Source organism: Sapajus apella, unplaced genomic scaffold (genome assembly GCF_009761245.1).
Source record: "Sapajus apella isolate SASKATOON/1434 unplaced genomic scaffold, GSC_monkey_1.0 scaffold8, whole genome shotgun sequence".
Taxonomy (NCBI): domain Eukaryota; kingdom Metazoa; phylum Chordata; class Mammalia; order Primates; family Cebidae; genus Sapajus; species Sapajus apella.
The window spans coordinates 8,796,987-8,804,835 of NW_022436948.1; positions in this window are offsets into that span (position 1 = coordinate 8,796,987).

Sequence of the window (7,849 nt, forward strand, 5' to 3'; positions counted from 1 at the left end):
TCTTCTTTTACTTCTTTGAGATGGGAGGTCTTGCTGTGTTACCTAGGCTGTTCTCAAACTCCTGGACTCAAGTAATCCACCCACCTTGGCTTCCCAAAGTACTGGGATTACAGGAATGAGCCACCATGCCCACCCTCACTGATTTTTTTTAAACAAAAGTAATAAATTGAACTTCATCAAAATTGAAGACTTTTCCTTCAAATTTCAAAAGACTGTTAGAAAATGCTTTAAGAAAATGAAAATGCAGGCCATCGACTTGCAGAAAAATTGCAAAACATATCCAACAAACGACTTGTACCTAGAATATATAAAGACTACAAAGAAGCAACTGTCCATAAGGCATGTTCATTAGTGTGACATGTCAGTTTACTGTTGCCCGACAATACTTCCCCTTTCCACGGCAATGACCCAACCACCCAGAAGTTACCACCCTTTTCATAGAAATTCCTGCATAATCTTCCCTTTAATTTGCATATGATTAAAAGTTGCTATAAATAGGACTGAGCACTGCCTCTGAGCTGCTGCTCTGGGCACACTGCCTGTGGGGTAGCCCTGTTCTGCAGGGAGCAGCCCCTCTGCTGCTGCTGTGCACAGCTGCTTCACCACCACCAGCTCGCCCTTGAATTGTTTCCAGGGTGAAGCCAAGAACCCTCCTGGGCTAAGCCCCGATTTTGGGTCTCACCTGCCCTGCATCAGCCTCATGAGCTGACATGAAGGGGATACCCACTGTGGCCGTGGTATGAGGGTGCCAGCAGTAGTAAACAAGAGTTCCAAGGCTTTTGCTGCCTGCAGGCCCCACAAGGTTTTGTTTTGGCATGGGAACCTGAGCTGACCCTTGGGGGACAAGTGGGCTTTGTATTAAGGGGAAGAAGCAGAAGAATGGCTAGAGGAGAAAGTTGTCTTAGAAAGTGCAAATCCTGACATTTTCCAGTTACATAGCCTTGGGGAAGTAACTTAACCTTTTAGGTTTATTTCCTTGTCTGTAAAATGCAGGCAGGGGTAGTGTCTATTTCATAGGGTACTTGGGGAAATTAAATGCTGCAATGTTTGTGGACAGGTAACACAATGCCCGAAATGGCCATTAGTAAATATCATGTTGGAGATGGTGAAGAGCAGGGCTGAAGTCAGGGACTTAAGGAAGGTCGCATGGAGGTGGGGAAATTCAGATCCAGAGGCCACCACAGCCAGTTTGTGGGGTGTGGCTCTTATTCTGGAGCCTGGGTTGTGATTTTTTTGTTCATTTACTGAGCAGCTAGTATGTGCAAGACACATTTATTTAATCCCTTTTGGGTGACTGCAGAAATCAGTGCTCCAAGAGACTAACTTCTGAGACCCCTGCTGCAGAGAGCAGGGCTGTGGCAGGGGGAAATGGGAGCTTGGAAAGGGGTTGGGGGAATGGCTCAGGCTCCAGTGAAACCAGGTGTGAGGAGGTGAAGTGAGAATGAGGCTGATGGCCTGGGGCAGGTAGCAGTGAGGGCAGGTGCTTGGCCAGGATTGGGGATGCATGGGTGCTCCTGTGGCCCTGCAGGGCAGACCCGCTGGCAGCCTGACCAGGTCAATTTTAAGCCACGGGAGAAAGGGGGTGGGGGTGCTGGAGGAAGCAGGGGCTCTGTCAGGCCCTGATGGATGAAGTAACACAGGTGATGTCGCATCAGAAATGCCCCCTGCCTGGCCTCAGACTAAGTCCCCAGAGTCTGAGGTCATGCACGGAACCAGCATTTCCTGAGGCTGACCACAAGCTGCATGCACCTCCTGCCAGATGAATCCCTCAGCTGCTGGGCTCAGGCCACTGCTGCCATCCCCACTCCCATCCCTTCCCTGGGAACTGCCACCTCTGTACAACCCCCCAGTCAAAGGGCAGCTCTGGCCCCTCGCGTTCTGGAAACACCCTGGCAGGCACTGCTCCTCGGCTTCTCTGCCTTACTGCCCGCCCCCTGCACTTACCTCCTGCCCTTTCCTCAGGCTGCACTCAGACGGCGCCTTCCCTGTCTCCTGTGCACACCTGAGTCAAGTTTAGACAGACACCCTCACGCCTTCCCCAGCTCCGTTTTCCTCGGGATCACCTGTGACATCCCATCTATTGTGCGATTGTAGCTGACATCCATCCCCTCCTCCTGCAGTACTGAGACCTTCCATCCCCCTTTGTATGGAAGTACCTAGAATGGCGTGGCACATGAGAGACCAGATGAATGAATGGATGAGCCAGTGAGCAGGTGGACGCGTGTTCAGCGGCACGTCCAGACAACCAGGGCTGCATGGCTCGCCCCAGAGATAAAGGCAGATCCAGAGGCCCCCGGGTAGAAGTGAAGGCTGAGAGGAGCCAGCTGAGGACACCAGACCCCTCCCCTAGGAGAGGTCCCCAGTCTGGGAGGGAGGAGGAGAGAGGAGGGGGAGGATACTCGGCTGGACAGTCTTCTGAAGGAAGTGGTGTGGCACTGTGCCTCGGCTCTCAAAGGTCTGGCAGTTTCGAAACTGGAAGCAGAAGAGATGTGGCCTCCGATGAGGCCCCAGTCAAAGCCAGAGTCCTGCTGGCGCGGGGGGCGCGGCCAGCGGCCAGGCACAATGTGGACCTGTTTAACGGCCTTCTCTTCCCAGAGGCCACTGGCTCACCCCACGGGAATGAGGTGGCACTTCAGGACATGAAGCTTGGAGCTGGTGGCAGATTTCTTGGAACTGGCGGCAGGATCTAAATTAAGAGCTTTCTATCACACCAAATAAATAGAAACTGAAATAGAGGACTGAAGGAATTAGGCAAAATGCCTTTATACATAACTTCTGAAAAATGGAGTGGGGAAAAAAACCAGAATGGTATTTATGCCCTGGAGTCCCAAGGAATTTGCAGAAAACAATGACAGGCCTGTTTGAGAGAGAGCAAGCTTGTCTCTTTGAAGTGCCTGCCACAGGAGCCGGTAACACATACCAGCCGCTCGTCGCCAAGGCTCTCCTGGCAAGGCCCAGGGACCGGCCCTGTTTCAAGCCCCGTCCATCCTCAGGGAGGTAAGATGAGTCATCTCTGGCGTGGACATATCCTCCCGGTGGCTTCTTGATGGGCACCTTTGAAACAGACCTGCTTTGCATTCACATGCACGTTCACGGGCAGAGCCTGGCCAGAGGCAGGAAGGGGCTTCCTTGGTGTTCGGTGGCATAGGACCTATCGTGGCAGGGACAGAGGTGCTGCTGGAAGGGGCTCCCAGGGAACTGCTAAGAGGCTGATGCAGTGGCAGACATGGCCTCTGTCTGGGCCAGTGACGCTGCAGAGAGCAGTGTCTTCTTTCCAGAATGGCAGAGAACTGGGTTAGGCTGGGAGGTGGCCGGGGAAGTGAGGACCCTTGCCAAAGGGCAGTGGGAAGGAGCTCACTCAGCAGAAATCATCCCAGCAGCGTTTGCTCAGTGCCTGAATCACCATTTCAAATGCGAAATGAGAACGGTACCAAGGGCACCTCCAGCACCGTCAGACCAGCAGTACGCCAGGCTTTACCAGCTTCTCCAGGGAAGCAAAGCAGCATTTGCCAGTGACTGGTGTAAGTGCAGTGGTTGATTCCAAGCTACCAGTGTGACCCCACTACATGCAGAGTTGGGAAGAGCTGCATTATACAGTATTTCTACCATACAGATACTATAGACCTCAGGAATCCCAACATCATAAGCTGAGGTAATCAGGAGTACATTGGTTTTTGATATAAGTATATATGTAATTCAAATGTTTTTGTTTTTTGAAACAGGGTCTCACTCTGTGACCCAGGCTGGAGTGCAGTGGTGTGATTACAGCTCACTGCAGTCTCAACCTCCTGAGCTCAAGTGATCCTCCCACCTCAGCCTTCCAAGTAGCTGGGATTACAGGCATGCAGCACCATGCCAGCTAATGTTTATTATTTGTAGAGATGCGGTGTATGTTGCCAGGGGTGGTCTTGAACTCTTGCGCTCAAGCAGTTCTCATGTCTCAGCCTCCCAAAGTGCTGGGATTACAGGCATGAGCCACCATGCCTGGCCATCATTCAAATTTTAATAGCAGCTGTGTTTTATAGCCAGCTCAAAAAATTCTAACAATTTAACAATTGGCTGTCATTATGGAGACTCAGTGTGACTCTCACAACCCAGACCTTCACCCATGCCCTGGAGAACAGCAAAACAGGTCCTTGCTAAGTACATGGTCCTACCTGCCAGAACCAGGAAACTTCAGGACAACTTAAAATACCCTGTGTTGGCCCGTTCTCATGCTGCTACAAAGAACTACCTGAGACGGGGTAATTTATGAAGGAAAGAGGTCTGATTGACTCACAGATCCTCAGGCTTAACAGGAAGCGTGACTGAAAGACTCAGGAAATGTACAATCATTTGGAAGGTGAAGGGGAAGCAAGCACATTTTACATGGCGGCAGGAGACAGCGAGCCAAGGGGGAATGCCACACACTTCTAAACCATCAGATGTCATGAGAAGTCACTGTCATGAGATCACCATGGGGAAATCTGCCCCCATGATCCAGTCACCTCCCACCAGGCCCCTCCAATTCAACATGAGATTTGGGCAGGGACACAAATCCATACCCTATGACTCTGCCAGCAATGTTTTATATTTCCTTAGTGATGGATTTTGAACAAATATGGCTATCAAAATGCCAACAAACCTATCTCTAATATATCGGCATCTTTTTCTTCTTGATTTGTTGTAGTTCACTGTACATTCTGGAGGAGTCTTGTTGGAAGTGTGGATTACCAATGATTTCCACTTCATGGCTTGCCTTTTCACTAAGTTCTTAGTGCGACAAAATCCAGTTTATCAGCTTTTTATTCTTGGGGCTAGTGCGTCCTTAAAATCTTTGGCTATTCCAGGGGCAGGAAGATTGTCTGTTTTCTTATAGAAGCTGCATTATTTTACACTCCATATTGAGGACTCTGACCCATTGGGAATTGACATTTGTATATGCTGTGAGAGGTCAAGCTTCATTTCTTTTCTTTTTTTTTGAGACAGAGTCTTGCTCTGTCACCAGGCGCCAGGCTGGAGTACAGTGGCGCAATCTCGGCTCACTGCAATCTCCGCCTCCTGGGTTCAAGCAATTCTCCTGCCTCAGCCTCCCAAGTAGCTGGGACTACAGGCGTACGCCACCATGCCCAGCTAATTTTTGTATTTTTTGGTAGAGACGGGATTTCACCATGTTGGCCAGGATGATCTTGATCTCTTGACCTTGTGATCCGCCCGCCTCGGCCTCCCAAAGTGCTGGGATTACAGGCATGAGCCAGTGCGCCGGGCTGCTTCATTTATTTCCATATGGAGAGCCCAAATTATTCTTGTCTTTGTTTTTGTTTTGAGACAGGGTCACTCTATCACCCAGGCTGGAGTGCAGTGGTAGAGTCTCAGCTCACTGCAACTTCTGCCTCTCAGGCTCAAGAAATGCCCCCACCTCCGCCTCCCGAGTAGCTGGGACCACAGGCATGTGCCACCATTCCTGGCTAATGCTTGTATTTTTTGTAGTTGGGGTTTTACTGCATTGCCCGGGATGGTCTCAAACACCTGAGCTCAAGCAATTCACCTGCCTTAGCCTCCCAAAGTGCTGGGATTACAGGTATGAGCCATCAGGTCCCAGCCCCCAAATTATTATTCTCAACATAGCTAAAAGTCCTTTTTTGCCTTGATGGTTTATCAATCAGAATTGACCGATGACCTATTAGGGTTTTCTAGTTTACTATTGTTTAATTTATGCATTCTTGCTAAGTAATTTTTTTTCATCTTTAAAGGGAAAATAGGAAGAGACAGTATAAAGTGGAGGCAATGGGTCAGGTGTGGTGGCTCATGCGTATAAATCCCTGAACTTTGTGAGGCCGAGGCAGGTGGATCACCCGAGGTCAGGAGTTCAAGACCAGCCTGACCAACATGGTAAAACACTGCCTCTACTAAAAATATAAAAACAAGCTGGGCATGGTGGCGTGCACTTGTAATTCTAGCCACTCGGGAGGCTGAAGCACGGGAGTTACTTGAACCCAGGAGGTGGAGGTTGCAGTGAATGGAGATTGCGTCCCTGCCCTCCAGCCTGGGCCACAGAGTGAGGCTCCATCTCAAAAAAAAAAAAAAAGTGGAGGTGACAATGGAACAAAAGGGAACAGCTGTCACCCTAAGCCAGGGAGTCTGGACTGCACACCTTCTCCACTACAGTGAGCCCTGCCCTGCCCCAGCAGTGCTCCAGCGCAATCTCTAGCGAGCCCACCACAGGGCTCGGATCCTGAACCCAAGCTGGATAGGAAAGGTTGGCTCAAAACTACCCAGTCAGTTAACTTGGGAAAGCCAAAAGGTACAGTGACCCGTTGCTGTAGAATCACATATTCTGGAAGTCAATTCAGGGAGATCTCAGGAACAAAGCTGTTATTTTCCAAAGTGATTCTGAGGTGATTTGATTTCTTCTTGCTCTTTTCACCACTGGGTCATGTTCCAGTCTTGGCCATACTGAGGAAGTGGACTTCCTAATCTAACGGAGGCTTTCCTACTGTACCGTCCATTCTTCCCATGCAATTTCCAGGCCCTTAACCTCAGTGACAGCTATTAGCTCCAGTTACCACAAGTCTGTGTGCCGGCACTATGCAGAGCACGTCATCAGGAATTTTCTCATCTTCCGCGCTTCTCCCTCCAAGCCCTTCTCATGGCCTGAAATTACATATTTATTTGTGAGTGTCTACTCAACTGGAAGACATGTTTCATAGGGTCCTTGTCTCCTTTACAGTTGTATCAGAACATCTAGCCTGGTAACTGGCATGTACATGGTAGGTACTCAGTACATGCTTGCTGAATGAACAGTTCCCAGTTTTCAGTGGTGCCTATAGCAGGCCTTGGCCATTCTTCCCAGCAAAGCACGTAAGGTATATGGTGACCGAACGCAGACCTCTCCTCTCAGCCAATCACACCAGAGTGAAGAAAATAAAAAGGAACTAGACATGATGAATGACCAATTCTTTTTATAATTCTTTCAATTAAGTATGTTGCACAAGTGTTTCAAATACCTAAATATATTTCCCATTCCTTTCATGAGGGGTCATACTGTGGATGTTTTTTGGTCCCCATTCTGACCAACCATCCTATCAGGTTATGGCCTCTGCCTTTTCAGCCCCATGAGAACGTACCTCAGGCTGACAGAAGGAACTTCCATCTTTGCTATTGTGTTTTCTACTCTTTCCTTTAATCCCCTTCTTTAGTCATCTGATTGAAAAATTACTCTGAAAAAAAATTTTTTTTAGATGGAGTCTCACTCTGGCGTCAGGCTGGAGTGCAGTGGTGCAGTCTCAGCTCACTGCACACTCTGCCTCCCGGGTTTAAGTGATTCTTCTGCCTCAGCCTCCTGAGTAGCTGGGACTACAGACACACCCTGCCACATCCAGCTAATTTTTGTATTTTTAGTAGAGATGGAGTTTCACCATGTTAGCCAGGATGGTCTCGATCTCCTGACCTCGTGATCTGCCTGCCTCGGCCTCCCAAAGTGCTGGGATTACAGGCATAAGCCACTACACCCAGCCCTGAAATAGTTTTATTGCTTCTGTTTGCAGTGTGTTGATCATTTTGACTACCTGTCTCCACTGCATTTGTGTGCGTGCCTGTGTGCGTGCACGCGTGCACACACATACACACACACATTTATCCATGGGAGATATGTTCCAAGACCTCCAGTCAATGCCTGAAACCACAGATAATTTCAAACCCTACATATACAGTACACATATGTACCTATGATTAAGTTTAATTTCTTTTTTATTTTTATTTTACTTTAGGTTCTCGGGTACATGTGCAGGTCATGCAGGGTTGTTTCATAGGTGCATACATAGCCAGGTGGTTTGCTGCCTCTATTCCCCCTTTGACTATATCTGGTATT